A 9,983-nucleotide genomic window follows, 5' to 3' on the forward strand; every position below is an offset into this window, starting at 1 on the left:
AGGACAACACACAGATGTTTATACTTTGAAATTTAAAAGAAAAACTCACCATCCTGCCTTGGCCGGTCAGAATCCCGGACATGAGTCGCACCAACCACTTCTGGTGGAAAAAGTGCACGCACAGGCTCCTCCCAATCCCGATAAGATGCACGGAAGGGGTGTCCACCCCCGGTTTGGCGGACTGATTTAGCCTCCTTGGCCATCTTCGCCTTGACACTTACGACACGTGTCCTCGGTCCGCCTCACCACACCCTCACTATTCACAGCCGCAACGACCTTCCCCCACAGAACAGACTTCCTACGTGTCGACACCTTGGCAGCATCATGGCCAAACAACTGCCGATGATGCCTCATCAGCTCCCGCACCAAAGCCATATTTTCTGCGTAGCTGAATTTAACATTGCGCCCAGTCTTTGTAGTGGTGCGTGGCTGCGGAGCCACAACACCATCACTATCACTGGAGACCGCAGCAGCAGCCATCCCCTCCTCCTCACTAACCTCCTCCACCTCACTCACCTCCTCCCTCTCACTCACCTCCTCCACCTCACTCACCTCCTCCCTCTCACTCACCTCCTCCACCTCACTCACCTCCTCCCTCTCACTCACCTCCTCCACCACACTGACCTCTGACTGGGACATAATCAGGACAAACAACAAATAACACTGAGAAAAAAAAACAGAAAACACACTCCTCCACTACCACTACACACCACACACCCAACACACACACACACACACACACACACACACACACACACACACACACACACACACACTCACAAACAATGACAATAGACTTGGAAAAAAAAACAAGGACAAAAAAGAAGACAAACTTTTAAATAACTACACAACAAGTATGACAAGACTACTTACACACACAGTACAGCACTCAACAATCGCAAAAATCCGCAACAAATCCTCCAACAACTCCACAAAACTCAACAACTCCTAAAACACCTTCCTCTCACCTCTCCACTAGCTAAACCCACGAGGTGCTGACGGTTTGGGGCGTTTTTATAGTAATGTGCACAGACACTCCTTCATCACGAATCAACCCAATCACGGACGAGTGACAAAAACGAAACTTAGAAAAAAACGCGGCCGGGAACGGAGAAACACTGCCGTGACTAAAATGTGACGCAGTCGTAAAAAAAACCCATAACACGGCCGCAAAACCACAAAATCGGCCGCATTCTACCTTACAAAACTACGAATGACATCGACATGGGTAAATACGAAAGTTAAAAATACGAAAACTTAGTAAATTAGTCGTAATAAATTCAAAAAGTTGCAAATTTACACTTTCAATGTCATTCGTGTTAGATCTTTAACCTCATTCTGAAAAATACGAATTTTAGTAAATATACCCCACAGTCTGTGTTTCATCGACCGTGTTGGACCTTTCTAGAATCGTGGTTTGTTCACCATTATGAGGATCATCATACATGTCAGATGAAGGGTATTCTTCAGTCATGTTGTCTTCATTATGGTTAGGTTGAGATCTTAAATCCACCCGATTTCTTCTTACTTCCCTTCCATGCTCTGTACGTATAGTATAAGATCTTGGTGCTACTTGTGCTTGCACAATACCTTTCTGCACCCAAATACCTTTCACAGGAATTTCCTCCTCAGTGTACCCTGTAACTTTCACTTTGGCTGGATGAATTTTAGGTTTTACTCTAAAAGTCTTATAGTCTTGAAATGATATTAAATTTACCTGCGCGCCAGTATCAAGCTTAAAGGGAATGACAATCTCGTGCACAGTTAAAGGGACAATCCATTCTTTCTTATCTGCACTGCAAAGTTCAATGCAATCCACAAAGAATTCCTCTGTTTGTTTAACAGCATGCACATTGGTTGTTTCACTTTTAATTTTACAGCATTTGGCAAAGTGATTAAGTCTACCACATTTCATGCAGGTTTTACCATAAGCCAGGCACATTTTTGGATTGTGAGCATTTCCACATCTACTACACATTTCCTTATTAGGCTGTGGCTTAGACTGCTTCATTCTTGAGAATGGAGGTTTACTTAGCTCTGTGTTCTGCACTACATGGACAGCAGCATCAACTTCCTTGTGTAACTTTTTGGCTTGAAATCTAGTTATTTCTGCAGATCTACACATAGTCACTGCCTTGTCTAGTGTAAGGTCTTGCTCTCTCAGCAGTCTTTCTCTGAGTCCATTATCAGGTATTCCACAGACAATACGATCTCTAATCAGTGAATCCTTTAAATCACCAAACTCACAGGTTTAACTGAGTGATTGCAGCTCTGTAACATACTGATCAAATCCATCTACAGACTTCTGATCACATGTGAAAAACTTATATCTTTCATATGTCACATTTTTCCTTGGCACAAAGTAATCTTCAAACTTTTGCATTATAGAAGATAGCACCATATTCTGCCCCTCAGCAAACTGAAAACTATTATAAATGTCCAGCACATCCTCTCCTATCACATGGAGGAAAATGGATGCCTTCGTTTTGTCAGCCTCTGTATCAGCTCCACATGCAGCAAGATATATATTAAACCTTTGCATAAATCTTTTCCAGTTTTCAGACAAGTTACCAGACATCAGCATGCCGGTTGGAGGAGCTAGTTTATCCATGGTTACTCACTGTTTGAAGAGAGGAGCACACGGCAGGTTTTGCAGACACTGAGTATCACAGCCTTACAGACTGCTGCAGGATTCTGTCACACTCTGAGAGCACTAGCAGTCCAAGTTAAACTTCTTCTGACACCATGTTTTGTTCATATGTTTGTAAATCCAGTCATCACGACACAGAGACATGTGAGTTCACTGCTGTGCTGCTTTATTCCATCACCAACTACAGGCACACTGCACACTGGACCACCCACTTCCCAGCATCCTCCTGGTCCTAGGGACCATCACTGAAGATTCAGGCTTACACATGTTAATAAGGGAGTGTCTACAAATATTAAGCATTCTAATACACTAACATCACAATATCTACCTCCCCTGCAGTGCACACAGGGCCGGATTAACAATGGAGCGTATGGAGCTGCAGCTCCAGGCCCCCCATTGAAAATAGGCACACAGACCGCTGCAGTGAAGTTGCCCATAGCACACTTGCTAAGCGTTTTCTGTACCACTCTTCTGTTTTCCTGCAAAGTTTATTAAAACTCACGGATTCTACCAGCGCTGTCTGTAATCCATGTGGGTGTCCGGAGAAGGCGGGGGTGGAGCTTGACGTTCAGTATGCAAAATATAGGGGCGGCTCAGTGTCTGCAGCGTTCCGCCTCCACTCTGTGTTTGCAGCCTCTCTGCTTTATCCCACCCCTGATCTGCTCCGCCTCCCCTCCTGTCAGTGGAGGATAGATGCTAAAATCAAGGGGGCAAAGGGACCTTTTCTGTCAGGGGGAGGAGCCACGACACAAGGGGGGAGGAGCTATGGGGAAGTGAGCTATGGGGATGTGAGCATGAGACGAGCAGCAAGCGTGCACATATGCCCTCTGGCCAGTCAAATAATTTGTGGCCTAAGGCTGGCTACTGGCTAGTGTAGTCAGACTGTGAGGTATTGCACACACAGTGACATCCAGCCAGATGCATGCCCCCAGCCCGTACCAAGGTCTTTGTTGTGCCCAGGCTGCACAAGAGAACTGAGCTTGAGCCCTTCCTTCCCCCTTCCAGCCCAGGCAGCCTCCGCAGCTTCACAGTGCTACTAAATGTGGGCGGAGCTCCAGCAGCCGGCTCCTGGCAAGTGAAGAAGCAGCTGCAGAAGGAGGACAGTGGACTGCACTCAGACATAGGTACATCATTCTCTCTCTCTCTCTCTCTCTCTCTCTCTCTTTATCTCACACACACACATGAAACTTATTTGTATTATAATTCAGTTACATTTTGTTTTTTCTTTTTCACACTTCTGAAATAACATATCTTATATGCTCTTCTCTCTATGATATATAACCCTTAAATGAGAAAGTGAAATGTATTTCTTCACTTTGAATGTGGTTGAGTCCCCCCCCCCCTGCTCTCTAATGTACTGCTATTTAACAGTGTAGTGTGGGGTATAGAGGGGTCCGTGATGTATAGGGTGTCAGTGATGTAGCATAGGGGATAGAGGGATCCGTGATGTAGCATAGGGGATAGAGGAGCCCGTGATGTAGCGTAGGGGATAGAGGGGTACGTGATGTATAGGGGGGTCAGTGATGTAGCATAGGGGATAGAGGGGTCCGTGATGTAGCATAGGGGATAGAGGAGCCCGTGATGTAGCGTAGGGGATAGAGGGGTCTGTGATGTAGCATAGGGGATAGAGGGGTCCGTGATGTAGCATAGGGGATAGAGTGGTCCGTGATGTAGCATAGGGGATAGAGGGGTCCGTGATGTAGCATAGGGGATAGAGGGGTCTGTGATGTAGCATAGGGGATAGAGGGGTCCGTGATGTAGCGTAGGGGATAGAGGAGTCCATGATGTAGCGTAGGGGATAGAGGAGCCCATGATGTAGCGTAGGGGATAGAGGAGCCCGTGATGTAGCATAGGGGATAGAGGGGTCCGTGATGTAGCATAGGGGATAGAGGAGCCCTTGATGTAGCATAGGGGATAGAGGAGCCCATGATGTAGCGTAGGGGATAGAGGGGTCGGTGATGTAGCGTAAGGGATAGAAGAGCCCGTGATGTAGCATAGGGGATAGAGGAGTCCATGATGTAGCATAGGGGATAGAGGAGCCCATGATGTAGCGTAGGGGATAGAGGGGTCCGTGATGTAGCATAGGGGATAGAGGAGCCCGTAATGTAGCATAGGGGATAGAGGAGCTTGTGATGTAGCGTAGGGGATAGAGGGGTCAGTGATGTAGCGTAAGGGAATAGAAGAGCCCGTGATGTAGCATAGGGGATAGAGGAGTCCATGATGTAGCGTAGGGGATAGAGGAGCCCATGATGTAGCATAGGGGATAGAGGAGCCCATGATGTAGCGTAGGGGATAGAGGGGTCCGTGATGTAGGGTAGGGGATAGAGGGGTCCGTGATGTAGCGTAGGGGATAGAGGGGTCCGTGATGTAGCATAGGGGATAGAGGGGTCCGTGTTTTAGCATAGGGGATAGAGGGGTCCGTGATGTAGCATAGGGGATAGAGGGGTCCATGATGTAGCATAGGGGATAGAGGGGTCCGTGATGTAGCGTAGGGGATAGAGGGGTCCGTGATTTAGCGTAGGGGATAGAGGGGTCCGTGATGTAGCGTAGGGGATAGAGGGGTCCGTGATGTAGCGTAGGGGATAGAGGAGTCTGTGATGTAGCGTAGGGGATAGAGGAGTCCATGATGTAGCGTAGGGGATAGAGGAGCCCGTGATGTAGCATAGGGGATAGAGGAGCCCATGATGTAGTGTAGGGGATAGAGGGGTCCGTGATGTAGCATAGGGGATAGAGGAGCCCATGATGTAGTGTAGGGGATAGAGGGGTCCGTGATGTAGCGTAGGGGATAGAGGGGTCCGTGATGTAGCGTAGGGGATAGAGGGGTCCGTGATGTAGCGTAGGGGATAGAAGAGCCCGTGATGTAGCGTAGGGGATAGAGGGGTCCGTGATGTAGCATAGGGGATAGAAGAGCCCATGATGTAGCATAGGGGATAGAGGGGTCCGTGATGTAGCGTAGGGGATAGAGGGGTCCGTGATGTAGCGTAGGGGATAGAGAAGCCCGTGATGTAGCATAGGGGATAGAGGGGTCCGTGATGTAGCGTAGGGGATAGAGGGGTCCATGATGTAGCATAGGGGATAGAGGGGTCCGTGATGTAGCATAGGGGATAGAGGGGTCCGTGATGTAGCGTAGGGGATAGAGGAGCCCATGATGTAGCGTAGGGGATAGAGGAGCCTGTGATGTAGCATAGGGGATAGAGGACCCCGTGATGTAGCATAGGGGATAGAGGAGCCCGTGATGTAGCATAGGGGATAGAGGAGTCCGTGATGTAGAGTAGGGGATAGAGGAGCCCGTGATGTAGCATAGGGGATATAGAGAGGTCAGTGATGTATCGTGGGACAGGGCCGTAACTACGTGTGTGCCAGGTGTGCCTGGCACACAGCGCAGTTGCCCTGAGGGCGCAACGGCCAGCGGCATGTAATGAGTCAAATTGACTCATTACATGCCTCCTCTGCTGTGTGCGCCACGCTGGTGAGGAGATCTGCAGAACCGGAGGCAGCGGAGAAGGGGGAGGAGGGTGGGGGACTGGAGCCGCAGCAGCGCTATGTAATTGGTATAGGTGCCACTGCAGCAGTCGCCTCTCCTTCCGTATTGGCTGCCCGGCACTGCTGTGAATGCTGGGATGCGGTTCCTTCATCCCAGCATTCACAGCGGCGGCGGGCAGCCAATACGAAAGGAGAGGGGACTGCTGCAGCGGCGCCTCTACCAATTACATAGCACTGCTGCGGCTCCAGTCCCCCTCCCTCCTCCTCCTTCTCGCCTGCCTGCACCGAGAGATCTGCCAGCACGAGGAGCTATGGTAAGTATCTCTCTCTCTCTCTCTCTCTCTCCCTCTCTCTATTTCTCTATCTATTCTGAAAAAGGGGGACGCTGTCTGCTGTAATGTGTAAAAAGGGGGACGCTGTCTGCCGTAATGTGTAATAAGGGGGACGCTGTCTGCCATAATGTGTAAAAAGGGGGACGCTGTCTGCCGTAATGTGTAAAAAAGAGAACACTGTCTGCTGTAATGTGTAAAAAGGGGACGCTGTCTGCCGAATGTGTAAAAAAGGGGACGCTGTCTGCCGTAATGTGTAAAAAGGGGGACGCTGTCTGCCGTAATGTGTAAAAAGGGGGACGCTGTCTGCCGTAATGTGTAAAAAGGGGGACGCTGTCTGCCGTAATGTGTAAAAAGTGGACGCTGTTTGCTGTAATGTGTAAAAGGGGCTCTACCTGGTGTAGTGGCGCTACTGTGCAGCATAATTTGAATAATTGAGACTACTGTGCACTGTAGTATGAATTGGTATTGTTTTTTGGCCATGCCCCTTCCCCGTCAAGCCATGCCCCTTTTTTTTTTTTGCACGCCTACAGCGTGCACTGCCTCTACCTTGCATGGGGGGAGGGCACCAATGCCATTTCTTGCACACAGTGCTAAAATGCCTAGTTACGGCACTGGCATGGGGTATAGAAGGGGTCAGTGATGTAGCGTGGGGTATAGAGGGGCCAGTGATATAACGAGGGGTATAGAGGGGTCAGTGATATAACGTGGGGTATAGAGGAGTCAGTGATGTAGCGTAGGTTATAGAAGAGTCTGTATTGTAGTGTGGGGTATAGAGGGGTCAGTGATGTAGCGTGGGGTTTAGAGGAGTCAGTGATGTAATGGAAAGTATAGAGGGATCCGTGATTTAGCATCGGGTATAGACGGTCTGTGATGTAGTGTAGGGTATAAGGTCTCCTCTCATCCCAGTTAAGTGGTTTCTATGTCAGTAAGTTTATATGTGTTGTATGCGTGTGTGTGTGTGTGTCTGTCAGTAAGTATTGTCTGTCAGTAAGTGGTATCTGTCAGTAAGTGGTGTCTGTGTCAGTAAGTTGTGTCTGTGTTGTGTGTGTCAGTAAGTAATGTCGGTTAGTAAGCTGTGTCTGTGTCAGTAAGGTTCTCTATGAGTGTCAGTAAGTTGTATCTGTGTCAGTAAGTTGTGTCTGTGTTGTGTGTGTCAGTAAGTAGTGTCGGTTAGTAAGCTGTGTCTGTGTCAGTAAGGTTCTCTATGAGTGTCAGTAAGTTGTATCTGTGTCAGTAAGTTGTGTCTGTGTTGTGTGTGTCAGTAAGTAGTGTCGGTTAGTAAGCTGCGTCTGTGTCAGTAAGGTTCTCTATGAGTGTCAGTAAGTTGTATCTGTGTCAGTAAGGCGTCTCCATACCTCCCAACATGACCCTCTCCAGAAGGGACAGAATGCTCTGCTCCTGAACTTCCCTCTTAATGTATTATTGCCAGCACCTGTGCTGAAACACCTTATCCATTAACCTGTTCAACACAGGTGCTGGTAACCATAAAGATGAGAAAGTCCAGGATCAGAGCATTGTGTCCCTCCTGGAGAGGGTCATGTTGGGAGGTATGAGTGTCTGTCAGTAAGTTGTGTGTGTGCGTCAGTAACTGTAATCTATGTCAGTAAGAGATGTCTGTGTTATTAAGTGCTATCTGTTAGTAATGGGTATCCATCAGTAAACGTGTTTGTTTCAGTAAATGGTGTCTGTGTCCCTTATTTAGGACCCCCCCCCCTTGCAGCACTTGTCACAACTCCTGCCGAGGCACGCAATAGGCCCGTCATAAATCTCAGCTCCAGGCCCATGTGGACCTTAATCGGGCACTGAGTGCACATGGTTTTGCCCAACTGCTAACAAAGTTCCTGCTGCGATCAACTCAGAATTACCCCCAGGATGCGACCAGTCAGATAGAGTTACCAGCGGCAGGGAAGAGAAACGTCCCTCCGCTGCTGCTATCAGAGAGACCGGAAGGTCCCTCTGTCTCCCTGCACGCTCCCTTACTGATTGCCGTGCTGCTGATTACTGCTGATTGGTCAGCACGGCAGGACCTCCTCCAGCAGCTGCAGATAATGGCAGCCGCTGAGGAGTGTAAATTTACCCTCCCAAGCCACCCCCAGATCCCCCACCCCCACCACCTGTATACCTGGAGGCTGTCCCGGCTTTCAAAATGAAAGCAGCGATGGTCGTGATGTTCCCGATCGATGTTTCGATGTTTGAAAAATATATATATTTTTTTTTTAACTAAAATCGTTTGGGATAGGGTTAAATTCAATTTCTTCACTTAATTCACTAATAAAAAAAACAGACAATTTTGGAGCGTTTTTTTGGCTAAATAAATCGTCAGTTAATTGGTTAAAAAACACCTCTCAAAGCTCCTTATAGATGCAACTATAGGGCATAGGAGAGAGATAAATGGGTCTATTCCTGAAGCAGTGAAAATAGTGGAGAAAAAGAGCAGTGGAGAAGGAACCAATCAGATTTGAAAGAAGCCATTGTCAAGTACATTCTATAAAATGTAAGGAAGATGCTGATAGGTTGCCCTAGGCAACTTCTCCACTGGTCTGTTTCTCCACTCTTTTCACTGCTTCATGAATAGACCCCAAAGTGCCAACCGAACAGGTCTTAACTGTCATTTCTTAAACACAGGGGTCTATTCGTGAAACAGTGAAAAGTGTGGAGAAGTGAGCCAGTGGAGAAATTGCCAATCAGCATTGATGTAACATTTATTATTTGCATACTATAAAATTATACAGAGCAGCCGATTGGTTGCCATGGGCAACTTCTCCCCTGGCTCACTTCTCCACACTTTTCACTGCTTCATGAATAGACCCCACAGTCTTTAGCATGACAGGAGATGATAGGTTACTACTTTATCTCTCTTCACTTTATCTCTCACAAAGTTTTTTTTTTTAAATCTCCCCTTTATTCTTTGATAGTTGTTAAACTTCAATATATGTGTGTGTGTGTATATATATATATACTACCCGATGAAGAAGTCTGAAGGCCGAAACGCGTTGGGCCCTTCCCCAGTAATCTCCTGCTAAACCAGTTTCTGATTCCGAAGCTTTACCTGACTTAATTGGAGCAATAAATGCACCTTGCAATTTGCACTTTAAACTGCATTCCCTTATATTTTACATTGGTTTTTATGTCGATATTTAAATTTTTTAACTACTCTTGCTGTTTTTATAGTGCTGAATAAATAAAATATTTTTATCTAATCATATACATATTCTAGTGTGTTGATAGAATTGGTAAAACAAGAAATACAACACCGCTGGTTGCTTGAACCCCTATTCGGTATTCCTATATATATATATATATATATAGGGATGTAGCATGGATCGGCACTCCCATTAGACAGACATCGGCGCTGGTGCCCTCAACCGAATACTGGATAAGTCGTGGGAAAGGAAAGGAAAGAAGTGTATTAAAACACATCATTTTACACCTTGACAAAGGGGCGTGCAAGCCCCGAAACGTTGGAGTTTGATGTGTTTTAATACACTTCTTTGATTATTTGAAAAGCTGAGTGCCGC

Source organism: Pseudophryne corroboree, chromosome 5, assembly GCF_028390025.1.
Source record: "Pseudophryne corroboree isolate aPseCor3 chromosome 5, aPseCor3.hap2, whole genome shotgun sequence".
NCBI classification, from domain to species: domain Eukaryota; kingdom Metazoa; phylum Chordata; class Amphibia; order Anura; family Myobatrachidae; genus Pseudophryne; species Pseudophryne corroboree.